The sequence below is a fragment of the Peromyscus leucopus genome, chromosome 2 (genome assembly GCF_004664715.2).
Source record: "Peromyscus leucopus breed LL Stock chromosome 2, UCI_PerLeu_2.1, whole genome shotgun sequence".
In the NCBI taxonomy this organism is placed as follows: Eukaryota; Metazoa; Chordata; class Mammalia; order Rodentia; family Cricetidae; genus Peromyscus; species Peromyscus leucopus.
Window position 1 is genome coordinate 123,060,962 of NC_051064.1, and position 19,155 is coordinate 123,080,116.

Consider the following 19,155-nt stretch of genomic DNA (forward strand, 5'->3'; position numbering starts at 1 on the left):
TTCCCTGCTCCCTCTGCTCCTGCTACACTGGTCTGGACACTACATGCTCAGCTCAGGGCCTTTGCCTCTGCTGTTCCTTTGACCACACATCCATATGGCATCTTCCCCCATCCACTTCAGATCTGCTCAGCTGTCACTCTGGGGTGAATCCTTTCCTAACCTTGCTCTCTACAAGCTCATGCTCACACCTCCAGCTCTGTCTTCTTCCAGGCTTTCTGTCTGTCTACACTGCACTCATCACCATTTGACACATTTCCCCTCATTTCTCTAGAGTGTGTTTCCCCACTGGAAAGTGAGTTCCGGAAGGGCAGACAGTTCAGTCTGTTTCCTGCTCAGATGTAGTCTTGCTGTGTGGTGACTGTATAAAGGACACACAGGTGACTGGTAGATCTCCATTCAGAGAGTGGAGGAATGAAAGCATGAGTGTGCCGCCCAGTTCTGCAGGGACCGCCGGCCTGTCAGGTGCTGCTGGCTGATGCCGTAGCTGCTAGGATTTTAACAAGGGCAGCATAAACCCTAGCAGTGCACAGCTCTCCCTGAGCGCTCACCAAAGACACCTGGCTCCCTTCCTTCCAGTGCAGAGGGGTCCTCACATCCCAAAACATTGGGCCAGGCAGGCTCTTTGGAAGCACTGTCCTCACACTTCCAGCTCTGGCTTTGCAGGTTGGAACCCAGGTAGGGAAAGGACACGGGTTGACAGCCTGTGCCCATCTACTCCTCACTCAACTACCTAATCTCATTCTCAGTCAGCCATGAATGTCCACACCTTTTTCCCAGCAAGTGGGAGGCTGAGGCAGATAGTTTTCTGAGTTCAAGCCTAACCTGGTCTACATAGTGAGTTCCAGGACAGCCAGGGCTACACAGAGAAAAATCTGTCTTAAACAAAACCCAAAGAAATAAACAAGCAAAACAGGCAGGGCTGAGGGCATAGCTCAGTGGTAGAGTGCTTGCCTAGCATGTGTGAGGCCCTGGATTTAATCCCCAGGAGTGAAAAGAAATGAATATCTGAGAAAAATAAGAACAACACTTAAGCTTGGGGTAGAGAGATGGCTCAACAGTTCAGAGCACCTGTTGCTCTTGCAGAAGACCCAGGTTTGGTTCCCAATGCACACATGGCGTTTATAGCCATCCATACCTCCAGTTCCAGGAACCCAATACCATCTTCTGGCCTCTGCTGGAACCAGGCACACATGCAGTACACTTACATCTATTCAGGCAAAACACTCATACACATAAAAATAAACAAATGTTTAAAACAAGGTAACAAAAATAACAACAAAATTTTGGGGCCAATGAAGGCTGGGCCTTTGTGGTGTAGGCCTATAATTCCAAGCCAGTTTTCACCTAACAGATAAATGGCAGCCTCTCTAACCTTGGCCATGGAAGATACTTACTTTATCTTTAGCTGCCCAGAATATTTTCCCCCTTCACAGCACTCTACTCCTGACTCACCTCTCTCATTCCAGGTCACCTCAGGTATTAGAGGTGATGCTGCCTGCAGGTCTGGTTTCCCTAGCACTGAGGCATCGCAACACCAGGACAGAAGACAGACAGGAGCCACTGGGGACCAGGTAACACCATCTTAGCTCAGTGACACCAACAAGTGCCCGTGTGCCTAGCTGGCAATCAGGGAGCCTGCAGGGACCATGGCAACCACACCTCCGACAAACTCCACAGACTGTGCATTCTTGCAGCAGAGCCATTATTGACATGCATTTATTCGGTTCTTACAACAGACCAGAAGCTGCTCTTCTGTCCTTTAATTCATCTTATACAATGCTTCCATTTCATATGTAAGGACAAGGAGGTGGCAGTTTCAATGTCAACAAGGAAATGAACTGCCTCCTCTCTCAGGTGTGTCAGCAGGGAAGGACTGTCTGTTCCTTGACAACTGTCCAACTTACTTGGGGATGAATTTTTTTGTTCCTATTTAGTTTGTACCCCCTCCAAATAGCAGAACTAAAATTCTGCCCTCTGGCCCCTGGTGACTTTCATTCAAAGTACTCCCTGCCACCAGGGCTGCTATACTGTCTTCATTTGGAATCTTCCTCAAAAAGAGCTACAGGCACCCCACTCCAGACAATCTATGTCCCTCATTCCCTTGCACACCTACCCAACCTAGGTCTCACATATTCCAGAAACCAAGATATGACTAAATGTTCCACCACATGAATCCCAACTTCAACACTCCCCCACAACTGCTCTCTCTCTCTCTCTCTCTCTCTCTCTCTCTCTCTCTCTTTCTCTGTCCCTGGCTGCCTGAAACTGGCCATGTAGACAGACTGGCCTCAAACTCACTTACAGAGATCCACCTGCCTCAGCCTCCTGAATGCTTGGATCACCACTATAACAGGGTCCTCTGCTGTTGATCCCTTTGCGGGAGGGGGCCAAGTAGGTGAAGTGTCAACAACGCAGACTCTGGCAGAATGTTGAAACAACAAGCTCAGTTTATTCAAGAAGAGGCAAGCCTTACATACCCTCCACCCCACCCTGGGGGAAGGTCTGATGAATATGCATCTGCTAGTGTGATGTGGCTGCCTCTCATTGGTCCAGGTCATCTCCAGATCATGTCTCAGTTGCTGTTGCTAAGGCCCTTAGGCAAACCCAGGTTGGCTCTCAGAAAATATCTTTTTTTTTTGCTGGTTTGGCCTGGCTGGCCCTCAAGCCTGTTAGGGATGAGTCATCCCACACACCACCACACCTGGCTTCTAAACAGAACCTTTAAAACAGCTTTTATTTTAGCCACTACTAAGCATAAGAACTGGGCTCTTTATCTTTACCTCACAATGACTCTCTGTATTGTCCCCATAGCTGGGAACCATGTCCATTGCCCATCTATCTCTGACCTGCAACCTGTTTGGGTGGGAGCACCACCTCACACAGCTCCTCCCCAAAGCTGCCCCTCCAGAGCCTGCCAAACACAGCTCCTCCCCCAGAGAGGCTCAGAACAACTCCCACAGGGGATATATAAAGTGACATCCCTGAAAACAGACTTGTGGGTTCTTCTGGTCTCGCCTCCCTGCCTCCTCTCTGCAGGGCCAGGGAATCGCTTGGGAGTGCTTTACTCATTAAACCTGGGCTTTCCAATTTGGTCTGATTCTGTTTGTTGTGATGGTGGAGAGACCTTCAAAAACTCATCATCTGTAGGTTCCACCGAGAGGGGGTTGATTTTTCCCCACTGGCCCAGGGCCCCTTGGTGGGAAAAGACCCCTCTCCCCCACACCTGCTGTCCACCAGACTGAGATCGGCTCTCGGCTGGGTAAGTTGCCCTTTTCAAGTCCTTGCCTAGGAGGCCCAGGGCCTCTTCATTTTTTGGGATGTCTTGCTGGAGAAGTGGCCATACCATGACCCTGACCCTTTCCGGTGTGGAGGACTGCCTTTTCCTCACCCAATCCGTTCCGTAGCAAAGGGTTGCCTTTGTTTAATGGACCCCTTCTCCAGAAGACGTTCTGTTGAAGGGAATTTCCCACACCCCCCTGCTTTTTTGACCCAAGACTTACCACAGTGGATGCACTGTGCTAGGCTTCAGGTCCCTGGCATAGACTTGAGAAACAGCACTTGCTGTTCAAAGCCTGATCCCCAAATGCCCCGCAGGGTCTTTTACATAATTTTCAAATTAGGGCTACAGAAATGCCCTACATCCACAGTTTTTAGGTTCTGCGTTCCTGCTCTCCCTGCAGGGGCTAATGTCTCACAACATTGGTTCATTCACTGCTGGAGACACTGACCCCTGCCCCACTTCCCACAAACTCTACCGGTCCAACCCCCTCCTCCAGGGCCACAAATCTAAGGCCAATTCCTCCTCCTTACCCTCCTTCCTGTCCTCCCCTCTCCCCACTGCTTCTCCCTATCTCCCAATGCCTCAGCCTATCCACTGCCCTAACACCCCCAAATCTTCCCCGGTTTCTTCTTATACTTGGTCTCTCCAGACTCCTGCCTTCCCACCTATTCCATTTCTCAGTCAGCGCCAGATATTATAAAAAAAATTTTTTTTAAAGTCTGAGGAGGATTCCCAAACTCCCATACAGGAATTGGTAAAATGACTTTTAATGTTTTTAATGCTCTAGGATGATAGCCGAGTCAACCCGACACGCAAGGCTGCAACAGAATACACTCCAAGCCCAAGCCTTAGCAGCTGCTCTGAGGCCACCAGGGCCCCTCACAAGGGGTACAAGGGAAGTCAGCCATGAGACTTCATCCCACCAGAGCTCAGCCCAAGTCAACTCCTCCAAAATGTGGAAGAGTTCAAATGTGGAAAGCAGGGCACTCACTGGTCAAGGTGTTGCCCTGACACCCAGTCGCCCAGGAGGCCATGCCCTGTCTGCTAACAGTCTGGGCACTGGAAATCAGAATGCCCCCATGCAGACTCATCCTCTATGCCATGCCATGGAGGTCCAGCCTCACCAACTCTGGCAACTGAGAACGCCTAAGCCTGAGGGAGAATTGAGTTGGCCTAGACCTGCTGACACTCATTGCCCTCTCCAAGCCTAGGGTAACGCTGCTGGTAACGGGTAAGTCCATTGACTTTCCTTTGGACACAGGAGCTACCTATTCTATGTGGTGATATTGTGTTTCCCAAAATATTGTGCACCCTAATAAACTTATCTGGGGTCAGAAAACAGAACAGCCACTAGATATAGAGGGCAGAAAATGGTGGCACACACACCTTTAATCCTAGCATTCCAAAGGCAGAGATCCATCTGGATCTCTGTGAATTCAAAGCCACATTGGAAACAGCAAGGCATGGTGACACATACCTTTAATCCCAGGAAATGATGGCAGGAAACAGAAAGGTATATAAGGTGTGAAAACCAGGAACTAGAGCCTGGTTAAGCTTTTAGGATTTTGAGCAGCTGTTCAGCTGAGATCCATTTGGATAAGGACTCAGGGGCTTCCAGTCTGGGAAACAGGATCAGCTGAGGAGTTGGCAAGGTGAGGTTAGCTGTGGATTGTTCTGTTTCTCTGATCTTCCAGCATTCACCCCAATATCTGGCTCAGGGTTTGATTTTATTAATAAGACCTTTTAAGATTCGTGTTACAATTCTGTTTTGAAATCTCACTCAGGTCCTACAGTTTCCTCACCAATATCTGTTACAGGAGTAGATGGGATTCCTCCCTTCCTACTTAAGACCCTGACAGTTCCCTGTATTCTTGCAGGGTGAGTCTTCTCACACTCTTTTTCTGGTCATACCTGCTTGCCTTGCACCTCTTCTTGGTGGCAATGTTCTCAGCATTTTTCGGGCCACAATCATCTTGACCCCCACACTCTCCCAAATATTTTGCAGGTCCATTCACAGGGGCCTCCAGATATGTCAGCTTCTGCACCAGCTTCGAGGCCACCAACCAGGAAAGGTTGGGAAGACCAATGGACTCACCAAACAACTGCTCACCAAGCTCTTCATTGAACTCAGAAACAGATGCCAAGGTCCCCAGGATGACAATTAACCAGATGCTCCTCCACTCACACCTCCTGCTGATGTGAGAACACCGATTCCCAATTCCATTTCCCCACGTCGCCCCATGCCCGCAGGAAATAGTCAGACTTGAACCGGTGTCCCCAAAGAGTCTGGAATGTTTGGGTGGGAGCTCCACATCAAACAGCTCCTCCCCAAACCCACGCTGCCCCTTCAAAGCCTGCCAAACACAGTTCCTTTCCCAAAGAGGCTCAGGACTACTCCCACAGGGGCTATATAAGCGACATCGCCCAAAACAGACTTGTGGTTCTTCTTGTCTCCTCTCTCTGTGTGTGGTGGGGGGATTGTCACTCAGAATTCTTCTGGCCTCTGCCTTCTGCATGCTGGGATTAAAGGTTTGTCGTCCTGACTCGCCTTCACCACTTCTTCCTATATAAAGCCAGTGTTGCAGATCCCACTGTACCGTGCACACATCCTACTTAACAGATTCTTTTTAATGTTTTGAATATTTTTCAAGAAAAAAAAATTTTGAGTTGGTAATTAATACTTTGAATCTAGAATAAGAAAAAAAAAGCCATCCACAGAACACACACACATATAAAGAGGGGACACGAGTGACAAGAGTCTCTGACTATAAACCAGATTGCAGCTTTGATAAGAAGAAGCCAGGTTTCCACATCACTCTGCTGCACCCAAGACATGCCCTCCATGACAGTCTGGATCCCTGACTGGATCTCTAATAAGACTCTCACTAGCTAAAGCTTCCTTCTCTATAATTTCATCTTTACCCATTGGAATACCTGCTTTCCTTCAAGACCCAGCACAAACACCACCTGCCATGACTAGCCCTGGATGAAAATCAAGTCTCCCTTCTCAGTCCCAACACAAGGCAGAGTCCTGTCTTCCTTCCATGAAGCACAGTGCTGAAGAGCTGCTGTCTCTGTGGACCTCACCTAATTTCTCACAAGAACATCCATGCTGAAATATAATCTTCTTAGTGGTTAAGGCAGCTGCAGCCAAGTCTGAAGTCCTGAGTTCAATCCCTGGAAGTGAATTTTGAGAAGCCAGGAGTGGTGAGAAGCTAGGGTGTCTTTTAGAGTATGGGGGTCCCTAGCTCTAACAGAGATGGTGATCCTCTCCTGGAGAGAAGGGTTGAGCACATGGAAGATGAGGAAGTTCCAAAGACTCATCCAGACAGAAGAAACCCAGCACCTCTCAGGCCAGAGGATGGCCTAGGGTTGGATGTCTGACTGTCGGGGAGAATAGCCTTCATTTTTTTCTGGGCCAATTGGGGAAGAAGTAGGGGAGGGGACAGAGGTTTGGGGGAAGGAGGTAGAGATGAGAGAAGAACCGGGTGCAATAACAAGGGAGCAGTTGGAGAAACAAGCCCAAGTGTTTGGAGAGGTGTCCATGCCAGGAGCTGGCAGAGGGAGGGTGAGTGGGAGGAAGTAGAGGAGGCCCAGACACAGGGTGGAACTAACTCAGGGACACCTCGGGATCAAGGGTTAGCCCTGGGTGCCCTGCTGCTGCACCTGCTCCCTGGGTTGCTAGATGGGCTCCTGCTCCAAGTTCTCTTTCCGGGATTGAGTACTATGTTAGGAAAATATGTGGAAAAAGATGTCAGAGGACTGGACTCAAATGCAGGCAGGTTTATTTCAGAAAAGCTGGGAAGAGCTCACACTAAGCAAGCATGCCACTCTTACAGACTAGGAAACTTTTACCAAGCTAGGAGGAGGAGGAAGGGGTGTGTGTGCATAAGCAAGTGACTAGTCCTTCTTTGCAGACAGGGTTGGCTTTTCGCAGTTAGGTTGTGTCTCAAGAGTCCACCACGGAGAGCAGAGCATAGCTGTGTTCACTGCTGTGTTCACGATGCTTGCACTCCTTGGTTTGGGACCAATCACTGGACTCGAGATCACCAAAAAGTCAGTTCCTCAGCCTGCAAGAGCAGTTAAAGGTTATCAGTCACTGAACTCTCTCTAACCCACCTTCCCGACCCCCAAACCCACTTTACTTTTAGAGACAGGGTCTCAGTATGTAGCTCTAGCTGTCCAGGAACTCACTGCTAGGACCAGGCTGTCCTCAAACTCAGAGATCTGCCTCACTCTGCCTCCCAAATCCTGGGATTAAAGCCTGTGTCACTACATCCAGCTTCTCCAGCCACTTTGGAACCCATTTTGATCAAACTCTTGTATCAGGGTCTCTAGGAAATACTATATTTCTAATCCTGAGTCAGGGTCACTGTTTTGTCTTTTTGAGCCACTGTTTTATGTGTCCCAGGCTGGACTCAAATTCAGTAAGTAGCCAAGGCTGATCTTGAACTTCAGATTCTGCTGCCTCCATCTCTTGAGGACTGGGATTAAGGACACAAACCACCACACCAGTTTAAAGGCTTCTTCTCTTTAATGACAAGTATTTATGGGTCACAATATGGGATGCTACTTTAAACTACTCTGCCCTGGAAGAGTAAGTGGAGATATCATAGCCCATATGTGGAGGGCAGAGACAACTTTCTGGAGTTGGTGTCTCCTTCCACTAGGAATCTGACAGTTTAAGTCAGCTGGTCTGGATTTTGTGGCAACCGCCTTTAATCCGTTGAGCCATTTTACCAGACCAAAACTAAATACAGAGATATGCACTCTATTACTCTCTGCTTTTATAAATAATTATAATTTTCACATAGTAAAAGTTAAAGTAAACAAGATTAATTATATACTGTATATGTAATGTATATACTGTATATATAATATATTATTGTATATATGCATTTCTGAATGTGTCCAGCTCTGTCGCCATCTTGAACTTCAGACACATATTTCCAATGGCCTGAAATACAGAGCTGTTGGTTTGCCCACTCAAACTGTGCTTACAAATGAAGTCTACATCCTGTCTCTTCACACCACAGTCAAACTGCCTGCCTACACACACACACACACACACACACACACACACACACACACACACACACACACACACACTGGCTCCCTGTCTCTATAAGTGACAATACTATTCAGCCAGTTGCTCACACCGATAACTTGGAGGCATCTTTGACTCCTCTCTGTGAAGATGGTACAGCAGGTAAAGGCAGCAGCTGCCAAGCCTGACAACCTGAATTCTGTAGCACGAATCTTAAAAGGTTTTATTAATAAAAACAAACCCTGAGCCAGGTATTGGGGTGAATTCTGAAAAATCAGAGAAACGGAACAAGCCACAGCCAACCTCACCTTGCCAATTCCTCAGCTGTTCCTCAGACTGGAAGCCTCTGAGTCCTCATCCAAATGGATGTCAGCTGAATAGCTGCTCAAAATCCTAAAAGCTTAACCAGGCTCTAGTTCCTGGTTTTCACACCTTATATACCTTTCTGCTTCCTGCCATCATTTCCTGGGATTAAAGGCATGTGTCACCATGCCTGGCTGTTTCCAATGTGGCTTTGCACTCACAGAGTTCCAGATAAATCTCCGCTTCCAGAATGCTAGGATTAAAGGTGTGTGTGGCACCATTTTTCTGGCCTCTATGTCTGTCTAGTGGCTGTTCTGTTTTCTGACCCCAGATACATTTATTAGGGTGCACAATATATTGGGGAACACAATATCACCACAGAATTCTGTCCCTGTGAACCATATGGAAGAAAGACACAACTGACTTCCTTAACTTGTCCTCTACCTCCACAAGCACACCATGGCACACATGTGACCATACAATACATAAGTAATTGTAATGGAAGTTAGTTTTAGAGCCTGGAGAGATGGCTTAACAGTTGAATGTGTACTGCTCTTCCAGAGGACCCAAGTTAGGTCCCAACACTCACATCTCTTGTTTCACAAACGCTTGTACTCCAGCTTCAGGGGATCTGACAGTGAAGTAATCAAACTACTAATTATTTTCTTTAAATGAGTGGGTTCTGGGTGCTATGGCACATGCTTATAATCCAGCGTTCAGAAGGCTGAGGCAGAAGTGTTGCGAGAGTTTGAGGCCAGCCTGGGATACAAAGCAAGATTTATTAAAAAAAAAAAAAAACAGAAATAGAAGTATCAGGTGAGTGTGGGTTAGAAAAGGGAACAATGGGGATGAAGAAGTGAAAGTGGGGGCTGGAGACAGGGCTCCGCAGTTGAGAGCTGAGGTTCTTAAGATACGTAAGTTCCAGAGGTCTTCAGTTCGATTCCCAGCACTGACTTGGCAGCTCACAACTCTCTGTAACTCCACTTCGGGAGAATCAGACATTCTCTTAGACATGCATGCAGGAAAAACACCAATACACATGAAATAATAAAAACAAATTTTTAGAAAGTGGAAGCTACCTGAATGTTTATCTCTAAAAACTGAAATCATATCTTTCATGGGAGGTATTGAGCATCTCTTAATCATTTCCTTCCTGGAGAAGGAAGTGACTGTTAGCTCTGAACGTCAGATTGGAGTGTATCAACAGTCACTTCTCAGATTAAGCTACTTAATACACATGTGTCCCCAAACCACAGAGTTAAGGATCTCCCTCCCCTAAGGAAGATCACAAACACAAACCTTTCATAGAATATAAATCAAGAGAGGCTGGGGGATGGCTCAGTCAGGGAAGCACTTGTCATGCAAGTGTGAGCAGCTGAGCCTGGAGTGCATGTTGCCCCTTAAATAAGATAAGAAGAGAAAAAAAAACAAAAGAAAGAAAGAAAAGGAAAAGGAAAGGAAAAAAATCCAGGCGCAGCAGTGCTGTGGGACAGTCTGTATGTCAAATTGCTCTGATTGGTCAATAAATAAAACACTGATTGGCCAGTGGCCAGGCAGGAAGTAGGTGGGACAAGGAGAGAGGAGAATTGTGGGAAGCAGAAGGCGGAGAGAGAGAGACACTGCAGCCGCCGCCATGACCAGCAGCATGTGAAGACGCTGGTAAGCCACCAGCCACGTGGCAAGGTATAGATTTATGGAAATGGATTAATTTAAGATAAAAGAACAGTTAGCAAGAAGCCTGCCACGGCCATACAGTTTGTAAGCAATATAAGTCTCTGTGTTTACTTGGTTGGGTCTGAGCGGCTGTGGGACTGGCGGGTAACAAAGATTTGTCCTGACTGTGGGCAAGGCAGGAAAACTCTAGCTACACAGCAGTGATCTGGTGATATCAGATCTGGGGAGGGAGATACAGGAGGGTCTCTGGGCCTTGCCTTTCAGTCAGTCTAGCTCAATAGTGAACTCCAGGTTAACCAAGAAACCTTTTCTTATTATTCTCCTTCTCTTCCTTCACATTATCATAATTATCATCAGCATCATGTTGCTCAGCATGCACACAATCAATCAATCAATCAATAAAGTTCCAGGTCAGCATGGCTGCAAAGCATTCAAATAGAACTGTCTATCAAAGTCCCCAGCAAACCTCTCAGGGAATGCGCTGCCATCTTACCTCCATCAGGTACTTCCAAATATCCTGAAGTAAGACAGAAACTCCAGGTATTTCCATATCAACCATCATTTCATCTGTACGAGAGGACTCTTCGAGACAACAAAACAATGATGAAAATTCATGAATCGAACATCAAGTTTCTATTTTGTGTGTATAGATGTTTTTCCTATATATGTGTCTATGCACCCTTGTGTGCAGTAACCACAGAGGCCAGAAGAGGATCTCAGGTCCTCTGCAAGACTTGTAAGCTGCCAGGTGGGTGCTGGGAACTCAACCCAGGTCCTCCAGTGCTCTTAACTACTGAGACATCTATTCAACCCCACCAAACAGCAATTTCTAAAATCCAACACTGAAACACAATATAATAGAAAGAGACATTAATTTGGTATTAAATGCTGAAGAAAATATTAAAAGTCTTTGATTCTGGTAATTAAACCACTGTTTCTATTAGATCATAAACATCGAATGCACCATCAAAGATCTGAGTTCATAACACACAGTAGCCTGAAGTCTGAGCAGAGCATGCTGTTCTTGGGTTTTGCTGTTTTATTCTTTAGGGGGCCCCACCACCTAGCTCCCAAATAAATCACACACAGAAGCTTATTCTTAATTATGAATGCCCAGCCTTAGCCTGTATTAGCTTCTAGCCAGCTCTTTTTTAACTTACATTATCCCGTCTACCTTTTGCCTCTGGGCTTTTCCTGTTCTCTTTGGTAAATCTTATTCTTACCGTGTGGCTTGCTGTGTAGCTGGGTGGCTGGATCCTGAGGTCGTCCTCCTTCTCTAGCTCCTAGATCTCCTTCTTCTAGATTTTTCCTTCTATATATTCTCTCTGCCTGCCAGCCCACCTATACTTTCTCCTTCCTTGCTATTGGCCATTCAGTTCTTTATTAGACCATCAGGTGTTTTAGACAGGCAACGTATCACAGCTTCACAGAGTTAAACAAATGAAATATAAACATAGGTAACATATCTTAAAATAATATTCTATTACAATAGCATGCACAAGGCAAAGTTCATGTGTTTGGAGTTCAGAACCAACACTCCAGTGGAGCAGGAGACACACACACTGCCAGAAGGACTCCTTTCACTTCACCTTTGATATTGAATTAATTTTTGATCATTGTGCGTTCAGAATACTGTTGCCACATTCTTCTAAACAACACATTCAGTTACATAATCTCCTATGGTGTCTCACCTCACAGTATAAGAATCTGGAAGCTAATGGATGAGGTCAGCCTCCAGAATAAAAGATAATATTTGTGAAACACATGTCTGAGTTCAATATCCAGAAGATATAAAGAATTTTTACAGCTTACCAAGACAATTAGTACAATTAAGAAATGGTGTGTTTGTGTGTGTGTGTGTGTGTGTGTGTGTGTGTGTGTGTGTGTGGTGAGGTAAACTGAATAGATGGTTGAGTGGTTAAGTTGTGTGCCTCTTTTAGAGAGGACCCAAGACCAGTACAAAGTCACAAACACCTATAATTCCAACTATGTGTTCAACTATTTCTTTTGTTCTCTGTGGGCACCTGCATACAAGATATTCACATAAATCCATGTACGTAAATTTAAAAGTTTTAAAGATGTTTTTATTTTTATTTTCTGTGTGTGAGTGTTTTGCCTCCATGTATGTATGTATACTACCTGTGTGCCTGGTATCTGAAGAGTCAAGAAGAGGGCACTGAATCCTCTGGAGCTGGAGGCACAAGCAGTTGTAAGCTGCCATGTGGGTGCTGGGAACCCAATCTGGGTCCTCTGCAAGGGCATCTAATGCTCTTGACTACTCAGCCTTGCCTCCAACCCCAGTTGAAATGAAAAATATGAAAATCAATTTGGCATGGTGGTGGAAATCTTTCTTTCAACATTCAGGAGGCAGAGGCATTCAAAATAAATAAATAGAGCCTGAGAAATGGATCAGCAGTTAAGAGCACAGACTGCTCATCCCATAACCCACATGGTGGCTCATAGCTGTCTGAAACAGTTCCAGAGAATCTCACACATTTTTCTGACCTCTGTGGGTACTGCATGTACATGATTCATAGACAATCATACAAGCAAAACACTGATACACTTTAAATAAATAAATAAATAAATAAATAAATAAATAAATAAATGTCAAAAACATCAAAACCTCAAAAAAAAAAAAAGAGAAAAACATAAAGAAGGAAATTTGAAAGGATGAAAAGACATGTCTCCAAGAAGAGAAGGAAATGGCCAACAGAACTATCATGCTTTAATGAAATGCAGGTTAAAACAACAAAGTCTGGCTCTCTCCTCCAGCCGAACCAGATGCCCAAGGGAAAGGAGGCCAAGGGGTAGACGGTGGCCCCGGCCCCTGCCGTCGTGAAGAAACAGGAGGCCAAAAAGGTGGTGAATCCTTTGTTTGAGAAAAGGCCTAAGAACTTCGGCATTGGGCAGGACATCCAGCCCAAAAGAGATCTCACACGCTTCGTCAAATGGCCCCGCTACTTTAGGCTGCAGCGGCAAAGAGCCATCCTCTATAAACGGCTCAAAGTACCTCCTGCCATTAACCAGTTCACACAGGCCCTGGACCGGCAAACAGCTACCCAGCTGCTTAAGCTTGCCTCAAGTGCAGGCCAGAGACAAAGCCGGAGAAGAAGCAGAGGCTGTTGGCCCATGCTAAGAAGAAAGCTGCTGGCAAAGGGGACATCCCAACTAAAAGACCACCTGTCCTTCGAGCAGAGGTCACTACAGTCACCACCTTAGGGAAGAACAAGAAGGCTCAGCTAGTGATGATTCCACGATGTAGACCCCATTGAGCTGGTGGTCTTCCTGCCTGCCCTGTGTCACAAGATGGGAGTCCCCTACTGCATCATCAAGGGAAAGGCCAGGCTGGGGTGGCTGGTCCACAGGAAGACATGCACCACTGTTGCCTTCCCACAGGTTAACTCATCCGCCGCCACTGGGGAGGCAACGTCCTGGGTCCTAAATCTGTGGCTTGGATTGCCAAGTTGGAAAAGGCAAAAGCCAAAGAACTTGCCACTAAATTGGGTTAAATGTACACTGCTAAGTTTTCTGTGCATAAATATAATTACAAACTTACCTTCCAAAAATAAAAAATCTAATTCCATTCAGACAGACTTTGAGCACATGGAGAAAGAGGAACACTTGTGTCCTATTGGTGGAAAAGTAACAATGCAACCCTGTGGAAAAGTATGGAACTGCCTAACAAGTAACTAAGCATGTAATTATCCAATGACCCAGTAACTGCACTCCTACATTTATACACAAGAAAAATGTAAACATACATCCAGATAAAACCTTACACAAATGTTTACAGTACTATTGTGGTAATAGCAAAGGTAAAAACAGCCCACATGTCTGTTACTGGATGAATAACCTGTGGTTCAGTCACACAATGCAATATTATTCACCCATGAATAGGAATAAGTACTGAATCATGCTACAATCTGGATGAACTTCAAAGCATGTTCCGTACAATAACCCCACAAAAAAGACAAATTATCCACACCTTCATCTGTTGTGTCCAGAATAAGAAACCTCACGGCACAGAGAATAGGGGGAGGTTATCAGCAGTGAGAGGAGGGGGAGGAAACAATGACTTCACCCATATGGAGGTTTGCCTGGTGCTCACAGTTCTGAAACTAGAGAGAAGCTGTGGTTGCCTCAGCTGGTGAACAGGCTCAAGGCCACCAAACTGGGCACTGAAAATGGTAAAGCTGATGTCCCATGAATTTCCCCTCAGCAGGAACAGATAAAAGAACACTTCCTGTGTAGCTCTGTCTGTCAGTTACTAACAAGCTGCAGAAGGCCATGTGAGGCTGGAGAAGAAGCCACGGTGATAGAGAGCTTTCCCAGCATGCACCAGGCCCTGGAAGGACTTCAGGACTGTGTAAACTGGGCAAGGGGAGCATACATATGGTCCTAGCCCTTGGCAGGCAGAGGGAGGAGGATTAGAAGTCAAGGTTATTCTCGGCTACTCATCATATTAATAAAGACAACAAAGGATGAGTCAGGTGTGCTGACACTAATCTGTAATCTCATTACTCGGAAGACTGAAGCAGGAGGATTGCCAGGACCAGGATGAGGTACATGAAGTGCCTGAGGCTCACACAAGCAAAGGTTAAAAGTGAAAACAACTCCCATGCTTCTCAGATCCTGACAGAGTGACCTGTGCTGCTTTACAAACAATTAGAGCTTAAAGAGCCTGCACCCCAAATGGACACCTGGTGTGACAGGAGTCACTGTGGACAAATAGTGAGCTGCCCACCTTGTTACTCAAACAAGTACACAGAGGGCAAAATGAAGGGGGCCTGGTAACTGTTCTCAACTGTGGAGAAAGTGCCCCACTCCTGCTGGGTGCGATTCTCTCTCTCAGAACCAGCCTGCTGTGTCTCTGTCCACAGAGTCTGTTCTTCATTAAAACTCTAATGTCAGTTCTGCTCTGGTGAATCTTTACCCTGTACCACAGACATTCCAGAACAACACAGCTCTGCTCAGTGACAGCCCGAGTGCTGGAGAGGGCAGCATCCATCTCACATCCTCTGTGAGCCTGGCTCCAGCCCTGGGGTCTGAAACAGCCTTGCAGGAGCTATCAGTATTCACTGACTAATTTCTCTTTGTGGTTTTCTTTAAGCCATTTCAAAACGATCAGCTTCTAACTGCTTCTGTCAAAATGGAAACAGGTCTTCAGGTGGCTGAAACCAATAATCAGTTCCCAGGCTGCTCCTGACAGATCCTCTACCTGTGGTCTATTGACCTGCTCTCTTCCTTTATGTTGTTGTTTGTTTTTGGGTTGGGGTATCACTGCAGAATTTGCAGGGACTCACTAGAAACTCACCAGGGACAAATTAACCCACCCTGGCCTTGAACTTGCAGCCATCTACCTCCCTTTGCTCCCCCAGCCCTGGGGCTGCAGGTGTCAGTCCTCACTCTTGACTTGTTTCCTTCTTCAGGGAACGTTTTCTTCACTGACTTCAGGACACTGACCTCTCCTGACCTCCTCCACCCTCAGGATGTTCCCTCATGTCTCTCCTGGGCTGTTTCCTCACTGTCAGCTCCACCTCCAGAAGCTGAGGTGTCCCCACTCCTGGCACAGTCACTCCTGAGGTGACCTTACCCAGGACAGGACTTGAAATTCAAGCCAGAGGCCAATGACTCTGAGCTAAATTCACAAGCACTGAAAATACCACTGTAACCCCTCCCAGATGTTCTTTTGAAATGGACATCAGGAGTACTAAATGCAAAGCTGTGTGTGTCATCAAATGCCTGTAATCCCAGCACTCCAGAGGTGGGACAGGGGAATCCTGAGGTCAGAGTCAGTCTGGATTATATCTGAGCCTGATTTTGTAACAAAATAATTTTAATTCATAACAAAAAAAAGAGCTGGGCATAGGGCACACTCTTTGTAACCCCAAGCTTGGAAAGAAGAAGGAGGATCAGGAGTTCAAGGTTACCTTTGGGACCCTGGAATTGAGACTTCTGTAATCCCAGCACTCAGAAGGTGAAGGCAAGCGGATCATGGAACATCTGAGGCTGTCCTGGACTATATAGTGAGTTCCAAGACTGCCTTGGCTAAATAGTGACACCCTGTCTTAAAATAAATACTGAAACAAAATACAATAGAGAGAAAGAAATGGAAAAATCGGTCATCCTTGGCTATAAATCAAATTATGGACAACCTTGGCTACATGAGACTTTATCTTCAAAAATTAAATTAGCAAGACATAGTAACATATGACTGTATGCACTTGAGAGGTAGAGGCAAGAGGAACAGAAGATGAAAGTTATGCTTGGCTACATAGAAAGTTCTAGGTTTCCATGCACTGTATGGGATTAAAGAAGCCAGTACACAGGCTCCGTGGTGCTGGAGTGGGTAAAGACACCTGCTGCCAAGACAATGACCTGAGTTCCATCCCTGGGACCCACTTAGGAGAAGGAGAGAACTGACTCCCAAAAATTGTCCTTTGACCTCCACATGTGGTGACTTATGTACACAAACACAAAGACACATGCAAAATTAAATTAAATTAAAAGAAAACAAATTTAAAAGCCAAAACTAACAAAAAACTGCAAACAACAATAAAGACCCTTAAATTAAGTAGGGCCAAGAGCTGAATCCAACAGGGTCCGATTATGTGTGTCTCCTTGACCTCAAACTAGGATCCTCCTGCTTCTGTCTCCTGAATGCAGGGATTCCTGGCTGTGTCACTTTGTTTGCTTTAAGGGAATAATTCATTCTCTCTCTCTCTCTCTCTCTCTCTCTCTCTCTCTCTCTCTCTCTCTCTCTCTCTCTCTCTCTCTCTCTCTCCAGCATAAACCCCAGCAGTGAATAGCCCTTCCCCAGCTCTCACCACAGACACCTGACTCCCTCCCTTCCAGTGCACAGCAGTCCCCAACCCAAAACCTTTGGAAAGGCAAGAGCTGCAGGACCACTATCCTTGAGCCTTCCAGCTGTGGCTTTGCAGATGTGAAGCCAGATGGGGAAAGGAAGACGGCTGCCTGCCCTGTGCCAATCCACTTTTAACAAACTATAGTCATATAAGAGCCTCAAACCTGTTGGCCGCTGTTCTGACTGGTGGACCAAAACCCCCAGCTCCCAGGACAGAAGACAGACAGACAGGAGACACCAGGAACCACGGAACACCATCTTAGCTCAGTGACACCAACAACTGCTTGAGTTCCTGGATGGCAGTCAGGGTGCCTGCAGGGACCTAGGTGACCACGCCCCTGCTGGCTGACACAGCCTGAGCATTCACTGCACCAACCATTGCTAATACGTATTTGTTCAGGGTTTACCACAGACCAGAACCTGCTCTTCTGTCCTTCAATCCATCTTATGCAATGCTCCATTTCATATGTAAGGACATGAGGTGACAATTTTAGTGTCTTCAAGAATTGAACTGTGTCTCCTCTCTCTGCTGTGTCTTAGCAGACAACAGCTGGCTGTTCTTTGACAACAGTTCACCTTACTTTGGGATGACTTTTGCTCCTACTTAATTTGTATGCACTCCAAATAGAAAAACTAAAAATTTTCCCTCGGATCTCAGGCCCCTTTCATTCAGTGTAATCATGCCATCAGGGCTGCTACATTGGCATCATTTGGAATCTTCCTTATACAGAGTTCCTGGCATCCACCCCAGACCATCTGTGTCCCTCGCTCCCCTGCACACCTACATGACCTAGGTCTGACATATTCCAGAAACCACAGAGGAGCCAGAGGTGACTAAATGGTCCCCAACAGGTAGCCTAACTTCAAAGCTATTTCTTCTCTCCATCCTCTGTCTCTGTCTCTGTCTGTCTGTCTCTGTGTGTGTATGTGTGTGTGTGTGTTTGTGTGTGTGTGTGTGTGTGTGTGTGTGTTTGTGTGTGTGTGTGTTTGTGTGTGTGTGTTTGTGTGTGTGTGTGTGTGTGTGTGTGTGTGTTTGTGTGTGTGTGTGTTTGTGTGTGTATGTATGTGTGTTTGTGTGTGTGTGTGTATGTATGTGTGTGTGTGTGTGTGTGTGTGTGTGTGTGTGTGTGTGTGTGTGTGTGTCCAAAGCTGCTGTGAAACTGGCCATGGGGAGAGGCTAGCCTCAAACTCACAGACAACCACCCGCCTCAGCCTCCTGAGTGTTTAGATGACCACCACACCTGACTTCTAAACAGAACCTTTAAACACCTGTCATTTTGGCCACTCCTCCTTCTAGGACCTGGGCTCCTTATCTTCACCCTAGCAATGACTCACTTTGTGTCCCCACAGCTGGGAACCGTGTCCTTTGCCCATCTACCTCTGACAGGCAGCCCCCTGCCCAGCCAGCGCCTCTTCCTAGACTCTGCCAGCTGGACCACCCACCACCCAGCCCTGTACTGGGTCTCTCATTGTCTCTTTCAAGCGTCCTCCACAGAGCTCTGACAGCTGGATGTTCCTCCTCAGTCTCATCACAAGCTTTTCAGTCAGGCAAATCACCCACAGGCCTCTGCTGGGTCTGCCTGTCTACCCAAACCTAAAAGTCGACAGTTTTCCCTATTCTTCAGTCTTCCTGGGTCTCCCCAGTGAGACTCCACCTAACCGACTTCTCCCCAGTGTATGCTCTGTCTCTGACCTCCACAGATGCCTTAAACTTCCCCAATGTTCATTCCTTGTTCTTTCTGGAGCCCAAATCTGCAGGCCATTCTCCTCCTACAGCTCATTCACTCTGCTGCTCTCATTCCCATCCCCGGCCCCTCACAGCTGTCAAGTGCACAGAACCTCTCAACAGCTGTCTGGAATCTGCTCCACTTCCCCTCTGGAGGACCCTCTCTACCCAGACTGCCCTCTCCTCTGATCTGTACTTTGCATCTCATCCTCCTTCTAAAACCCCCCTTGAATGCCTTTTGAAAAATCTAGCCTGGA

At 46.5% G+C, this 19,155-nt stretch overlaps 1 long non-coding RNA gene and 1 pseudogene across 1 annotated transcript; one reads left to right on the plus strand and one right to left on the minus strand.

The window, feature by feature from the left end:
- Positions 1 to 7,061: 7,061 nt before the first annotated feature.
- On the minus strand, positions 7,062 to 17,441 carry LOC119087358. Its single transcript, XR_005090768.1, has 3 exons — positions 17,337 to 17,441; positions 10,798 to 10,886; positions 7,062 to 7,350 (listed from the first exon to the last, which is right to left on the minus strand). It is a non-coding gene; the product is annotated as an uncharacterized LOC119087358 (long non-coding RNA).
- On the plus strand, positions 13,083 to 13,862 carry LOC114704966 (annotated as a pseudogene).
- Positions 17,442 to 19,155: the final 1,714 nt, after the last annotated feature.